This window comes from Artemia sp. Qi Xiang Cuo, unplaced genomic scaffold (genome assembly GCF_049724085.1).
Source record: "Artemia sp. Qi Xiang Cuo unplaced genomic scaffold, ASM4972408v1 HiC_scaffold_3023, whole genome shotgun sequence".
Lineage (NCBI taxonomy): Eukaryota > Metazoa > Arthropoda > Branchiopoda > Anostraca > Artemiidae > Artemia > Artemia sp. Qi Xiang Cuo.
Genome location: NW_028300418.1, coordinates 858,580 through 866,963, shown reverse-complemented (window position 1 = coordinate 866,963; position 8,384 = coordinate 858,580).

Genomic DNA, 8,384 nt, shown 5'->3' with positions numbered 1-8,384 from the left:
AAAATGAAAAAAAAAAAAATATCTTCCTATTGAAGTATAAATGGAACTTAAAACGACCAGAAATTAAATAAACAATCAATGTAAAAAAACATGCAATAGATATTAATGTAAATTAATAAACAGATCTTAAAACGAGTGAAACTTAAATTGAAGCTTGAAACGAACAAAAATCACTACAAGCAAGAGTTTGGGTATGACATCCTCTTCTCACTGTAAAAGTCTAAAACCTACTGCGTCATTGGTGCTTTACTGAAAACTATATGCGTCTTGAACAGTCACGATCCATCAGTTCAAGAATTTATTTCACTGTAGTTTTATTTTTAGTTTCAATGCTGTAAGAACTGGAAAAGAAAATATTTGTAATATAATTCGTTTTCAGTTACGCGCCAATGACGCAGTAGGATTTTGGTTTTCATTTACAGTTAGGAAAGGAAGCAGTATGCAAACACTTGTTTGGAGTGAAACTATTCGTCTTTAACAACTTTAAAAAGAGCTAATAAATTAAACTGAATATTTGATGTATAATGATATTAAATGCTGAAAGCTCATCAGTTCAAAATGTTACTATAATTTTAATGTTTATTTTCAATAATTAATACAAAAGAAAATATTTGTCATAAAATTGGTTTTCAGTAGAGCGCCAATGACGCAGTAGGTTTTAGACTTTTACAGTGAGAGAAGGAGGTCATACCCAAACTCATGTTCGTAGTGATTTTTGTTCGTTTTAATATTTATTTGTTAATTTACATTAATGTCTATTGTATGTTTGTTTGCATTGATTGTCTTTTTAATTTCGGTTCGTTTTAAGTTTCATTTATACTTCAATAGGAAAATATTTTTTTCGTTTTAAGCTTGAATTTCATATTCAATCTAAGAATTACTCGCTTTAAGATCTATTTATTCATTTATATTATTACCTGTTGTATGTTTTTGCTATGATTGTTTATTTAATTTCTGTTCGTTTTGGGTTTCATTTATTCTTTAATAATAATTTCTGGTCGTTTTGAGTTTGAATTTTAAAAGGTATCTGTATCTGTTGAGCTTAAGTTTAAAATGGCCTTTACTTTTCTTTGAAAAGCTTATTTTTCTGAAAGTTGTTTTTAATTAATCTAAAATGAAATAGAAATAAATAAATGGTATACCAATTAGCAAAACGAGCCAAATCTTGCATGTGGAATTTAGGTCATATGGGGTAGAAATGGGCCTAGTCCTGAATTAATATAAAAACAATGAAACTTGATGCCTGAAATTTGAAGGTAAATAGTTCAGGGGCACCAGTTCATGAAAATATAGGGGGGTGTTTTTATCAAAATCTAGGGGGTGGGACAATTTTCATTTTTTCGATTTTTTTCACTGAAAATACCAAAAAAGCTATTTGTAAAAATCTAGGGAGAGAGGCATTAGGTACCTATATACCAAGTTTCAAATGGATGAAAATCCATCCCCTCTGTCCCTTCAACCCAAATGACTTGCTGCAATAAGTTTCAGGTGGATCTGAGCACTTTAGTCCAAAGGTCAGAAAAAGGTTACTTCACTGAAAATCATCATTCTCATGTCCCATTTGCCCAATATCCTTGGTGCAGAAAAAAAAAGAAATATTTTACCAGTGTAAGAACAAAAACCTTTAAAAATGAAAGCCAATCAGTGAAAAAAAATCGTTCACTTTTCTAAAAAGCTGATGGGGGGGGGGGGGGGGCTCTAGAGGCCTTGGGTCCTCTTGGTCCCTCCAATCATATACAGATTGAAAATTCTTGTGTGATGCCACTTAAGGCAAGATGCAATATATCTAAGTTTCTGCTAAAAAAAAAACATCCTGATTCTTGGCTATTCTACTTTTAACATATTGACTGTTCCCACAGTATTCACTAATAACGCTACCAAGGTAAGTGAAGCTGTCCACCTGATCAATCTTTTTGTTACCCAACGTCACCTTCTCATCTTCACTTATTCCTAGCCTTACTGACTTAGTCTTCTTAACATTAATTTTCAAACTTATTCTAGCTCCCTGAACTCTCAAAACCTCTAAAAGTTTATTCATTTTGCTCACACTTCCTTCTAGGATACTTAAATCATCAGCATAATTTAAGTCCAGGAGAGTTTTTCCTCCCCATTTGATTCCGTGGTCTCTTATTGCCTTTCCTGTGCTCTTTAAAAAAAAAAGTCCATCAAAATGATCCATATAAATGGGGATAGAACAAAACCCTGCTTAACTCCCGATTTAATACAAAACCAGCTGCTAACCTCATTTCCTACTTTAACCGCAGCAGTGTTATTCTTATACATAGCACTAATCACTTTAATGTATTTGCCTGGTATACCATACAAGAATAAGATCTTCGCTAAAGCTCTTCTTTCAACAGAATTGAAAGCTTGCTCATAATCTATAAAACTGAGGACCAAAGGTGTTTGACAACTCAGGCACTTCTCAATTATTAACTTAAGAGTGAAAATTTGGTTGACAGATCCTCTGCTTTTTCTAAAACCACACTGTTCTTCTCTTAAAACTTTGTCTACAGCATCTCTCAGTCTAAGAAGTATCATATTACTAAGTGATTTTCTACCTACAGAGACCAGACAAATGCCTTGGTAATTACCACAGTCACTCTTATAACCTTTCTTATACAGTGGTTTAATTAAGGTTTTCCTAAAATCGTCAGGTACTTCCCACTTTACAAAAATTATATTCGTAATCTTCAGTAAATTATTTCTAACCTCAGAGCCACCATATTTAAGCAACTCATTTACCACACTATCAGCACCTGGACCCTTATTATTTTGTAGTCCTTTAAGTATTGTCGCTAATTCTTCCTCACAAAACAATTCTTCCTTCAAATCCAAGGTATCACAAACTTTTTCATTTTCCTCTATATCTTTTCCTGCAACTGTATCTCGGTTTAGCACATTCTCAAAATGTTCTGCCTATCTCACTTTAACTCTTTGCTTAACACTAATTGTGGCCCCGTTCCTATTTTTAACTGGGTCAAGTCCGGATTGACTGCTTCCTCTCAATTTATTAACATACCACTAAAATATTTTACTATTATTCCGTCTAGCTGCATCTTTCAGATCCTTGGTAATTTTATTCGTGGCCTCCACTTCACACCTTCTTAGCTCATATTTTAAAGCTTTCTCCACTTTCTTTACATTCCTTTTGTTTACATATGATCTATCACTCAGATAATTCTTGTACAAGCCCCTTCTCCTCTCTATTAAACATATAGCATTTTCACTAATATTCTTAGCTGCAGTTATCGCTTTTTTCCCTAAGACACCATCAGCAACTTCACAAATTATTTTCCGAAAATTATTTCATCTATCTTCCACATTTTCAAATTTTTAACTTAGAAATTTAGTATTCAACTCTTCCAGAAAAATTTATCTCAAATTCTTATCATGGAGTCTACCAGCATCACAATTTCCCGGGAGGTAGTTACCCCTCCGTTATTTCAGCTTTAAATTAACCCTAGACACTACTAGATGGTGATCTTTACTTTTAGCATCAATAACTATATACCCTAGTATCTTATATTGATCCTGCCAGTCTTCGGGTTACTATAACATAATTAACAAGGTTTGCTGTCTTACCATCACGTGAATACCAAGTCAAGTTATGGGCCATTTTATGACCAAACACTGTATTGCTAGATTGTTATACCTACAAAATTGCAAAAGTCTGTAGCCATTACTGTTTTCTTTTTCTACACCAAATTTAACTAGGCTAGGATACCATATATCCCTATTTCTACCAACCTCGGCGTTAAAATCTATTAAAAATACCATATTTCTGCCTTGGACCCTGTCTATTTGCTCCTGTAACTGTAAGTAAAATTAATCCGAGTCACTAGTATCACCGTCAGTCGGTTCTATAGGGGCATTTACTACTATATCTGATACCCTTTTAGTCATAAAATGAGCGATTAGTATTCTATTATCATACCTTCTCAACCTTCCCTTCAAGTATTATAAGCAAGCATTTAAAGATAATGTATCTTTCTTAGTTCAGATTTGATTTTCTTGTAATGATCCAACATTCTAATACCACTACTAAGAAAGGAGCTAATTGTAAGCTCTAGTTTCATTAGCAATGCAATATTCGCATTAGCAATGCGAATAATGTCATTTCTTTACCTCGGTCTCAAACATAGAAAATAAAATAGCAAACTCAACCTAAATCACAAACAAAAATGACTTTAAAAGTAGATGGCCATACTTTTGGACTTGTGGAAAAATGCTCCTTTTCTAGATCTCAAAAATTTCCCATTGATTATTGTAAGAAAATTTTTTGGTTATATGGTTAGAGAACTGTTGCAGATCTTAAGCACTTTAGGTTTCAACCTGACTTCAGTTCGAAATTGGTCCCATCCTTGCTTGCCTGCTTGAACATAGCTTTCCATTCAAAGGCAGAAACATGGCCTGAAGGGATGAAAGCTTGGTAGAATAAAGTCAGATGGTCTTCTCTGACATAGATTATAAAGCTCTACTTCTGCTCATATAGTTCTACTGTAGGTTCTGGCTCGGAATGGACAGACCATCCTTTTGGTCCAAGGCAAAAATAATATTTAGTTTTCCAAAATTAATAATATATTTATCAATCAAATATGGTTCTTTTTTTCTGTAAAAACTGTGGAAACTAAAAAACCCTTACCAGTTTTACGCAATAAACTGAAATCAGTAGCATATGGAAAAAAGGAAACAGGACCCAAGGCAAAAATAATATTTAGTTTTCCAAAATTAATAATATATTCATCAATCAAATATGGTTCTTTTTTTCTGTAAAAACTGTGGGGAATAGACCCTTACCAGTTTTACGCAATAAACTGAAATCAGTAGCATATGGAAAAAAGGAAACAGGACCAAATCAAAGTGTTGTTTCTACAACACAGTAAAAGGAAAACCAACTCTAAAAATGGCATGACATTAAAAAGTACAAGTACTCATACATGACCTATCAATTAACTACTGGTAAGTAACTATTAGTAGCCGAAGCCTAAGTTCTCAATATTTGGTTGATTGTTTCTTTTATTGGTTCTAGTAGTACCACTTAGATAGCTTTCCATGTTTTGTAGCAGAAAAGAAAATAATTGCTGCATTAATCTTGGAAGAAAAAAAAGTTCATGTTACATTGTAACATAATATGGTGTAACCAAGCATAAACTTGGCATTAGAATTGGTGTATTTTATTCAGTTTTTATGTTCCTTTTACACTAGCTTACTGATTCATTTTCTCCCTAGTGACGTTTTTCCCTGCCTTATTCCTATATTTTTAGTGAATTTTCAATAGAACTTCTAAGTTCATTTTACTGCCAGCATTAACTCTCCTAAAATCTTATATGTAATTTTCAGCCTCTAAGGCTAAAGAAGTTGCCATTGGAATCGTAGGCAGCATAATACTGCTGCCTAAGTAAAGAGCGAAGTGGCTTCAATCTATCATTTATTTTCCTTTTTCCCAGACCACTATGTATGGAAGGAGTGTTTGTAGAAACTTCGGTGGAGGGGCGCTCGTTTGATTGGAAATTGAAAGTTGTAGTGCCCTTTTTAAGAGTGAAAAGTTATTGGAGGGTAACCAGCCTCCTTCCAATTACTTTGTAGGTTCTGAAAAGGCTCAGAGTATTAAGATCCTAGGTTCTGAAAAGGCTCAGGTTATTAAAATGAAACTTTCATGGAATTTTGAGGGGGTATTGAACTAAATCATCAGACAATATATTTATCCAGATTGTCAAAATCATGTATCTTAGGGTATTGAGCTTAAACTTTCTGGACATGAGTAGTAAGGGCCCAATTCGTTGAAAACCTACATTCAAACCTACGCCTAAGGCATGGATATGTGTGTAGGTTTTCAACGAATTGCGTTCCTTCAGGTTTTTCTGGTAGGTAATTCTAATCTAGAGGTCAATACATCTTTCAAAGAGGAACGAGTACGCAATACCGGTCCTAGTCTGATTGATTTTTTGGACAATTGCCTTTAGTCAAGAATAGTTTGTTAGTAATGTGTCGTTTCTAAAGCTAACTCTCATTGGAAAAAAGGTGTATAAAGCTTTTTGTTTTTGATAATAATTTCACAATGAATGTATCGTTTGACGTGGTCATTTTTTATGAGCCAATCAGAGGTTGTTCAATATACGATAACTTGATTTGTTGTTGGGATTTGAATAAAAGAAATGGTTATGTTATTTGCTTGCGTGTATAGGAATTCCCATGTTATTTGCTTGCAGGTATAGATACTCCCTTGTTATTTGCTTGCATGTATAGGAATTCCCATGTTATTTGCTTGCTTGTATAGGAAGTCCCATGTTATTTGCTAGCATGTATAGGAATTCCCATGTTATTTGATTGCCTGTATAGGACTTCCCATGTTATTTGCTTGCATGTATAGGAATTCCCTTGTTATGTGCTTGCCTGTATAGGAATTCCCATGTTATGTGCTTGCCTGTATAAGAATTCCTATGCTATTTGCTTGCGTGCATAGGAATTCCCATGTTATTTGCTTTCAAGTATAGGAATTCCCATGTTATTTGATTGCTTGTAGAGGAATTCCCAAGTTATTTGCTTGCGTGTATAGGAATTCCCTTGTTATTTGCTTGCTTGTATAGTAATTCCCCTGGTATTTGCTTGCATGTATAGGAATTCCCATGTTATTTGCTTGCATGTATAGGAATTCCCATGTTATTTGCTTGCGTGTATAGGAATTCCCATGTTATTTGCTTGCATGTATAGGAAATCCCCTGTTCTTTGCTTTCATGTATATGTATTGCAACGTTATTTTGCTTGATTGTATAGTAATACCCAGTTTATTTGATTGCTTGTATCGTAAGTCCCTGTTTTTTTGCTTTCTTGTATAGTTTTTCCCTTGTTTTTTTATTTCTTGTTTATTAAGTCCCTTGTTATTTGATTGATGGAATAGAAATTCCATTGTTATTTGCTATCTTGTATAGGAATTACCGGGTTATTTGCTTGCTTGTATAGGAATTCCTATGTTATTTGCTTACCTGTATAGGAATTCCCATGTTATTTGCTTGCTTGTATAGGAATTCTCATGTTATTTGCTTTCATGTATAGGAATCCCCAAGTTATTTGCTTGCGTGTATAGGAATTCCCATGTTATTTGCTTGCTTGTATAGGAATTCCCATGTTATTTGCTTGCGTGAATAGGACTTCCCATTTTATTTGCTTGCCTGTATAGTAATTCCCAAGGTCTTTTCGTTAGAGTCTATGAATTACCTATGTTTTTGCTTTCTTTTTTATTAACTACCAATATTTTTTCGTTGATTTATATGTTTTGCCACTTTTTTTTGATTGCTTGTATAGGAATTCCCATGTTATTTGCTTGCGTGTATAGGAATTCCCATGTTATTTGATTGCATGTATAGGAATTCCCATGTTATTTGCTTGCATGTATAGGAAATCCCAAGTTATTTGCTTGCATGTATAGGAATTGCCACGTTATTTTGCTTGCGTGTATAGGAATTCCCATGTTATTTGCTTGCGTGTATAGGAATTCCCATGTTATTTGATTGCATGTATAGGAATTCCCTTGTTATTTGCTTGCGTGTATAGGACTTCCCATGCTATTTTAAGGGCTTATGTGTCCCCTTCCTATGCTATTCCAGGAGCTTATGTTCCTTCCTATGCTATTATAAGGACTTTTCCGTTTGGTTTTTCTTTACTTGGCCCCAAAGGAACCCCCCGGTCCTCAAAGGTTCTCTAGGCTCCCAAATGAGCCGTGGTTTACCTTGTAACTTTTATATTCTCTTGATTTTCAAATTTTCGTTTGAAGGACTCTGTTGTTTTAAGCCAGTGTGATTTTTTCTTTACATGGTGTTCGTTCAAAAAAGCGAGAATTTCTGTTAAATAAATAATTCTTATATTTTTTCCGTTCAATTCAAGGCGAGGATTTCTATTAAATAAATAATTGTTATTTCTTTTAAAATGACGTCACGGGGGTTGGAGGGGGCTCTGTTGTTTAGAATGACTAAATTTTTTGAAAAGGGCAATTACTCCTTTAGTTTACGAGATTTGAGAATTTTTTGCGAAAAGATATTTGAGTAAACGTATTTCGATGGTTAAGAATGCCTCACGGGTAATTAAAGAATGGGATGCTTGCATCAAAAATACAAAGAATATGCTATTATACTTAATAGATTTGACGCTTACAAGAGACATTGCTAGAAGGTATTCAATAGCTTAATTGAAAAGTAACGATAGAATGACATTGTGAATTGACCTAGCTTTACTTCACCAATGTGGTCTGTATAATACACAATTAATGTTTGAAAAGTATTGTCACTTTAAAAAGAAATGGCTGAAAAATGTTTTGAGAGGGATGGGTTGCATGGAAGGTTCAGTTGCACGAGGGTTCAGTTAAAGGGAATAAAGTTGCACGGGGG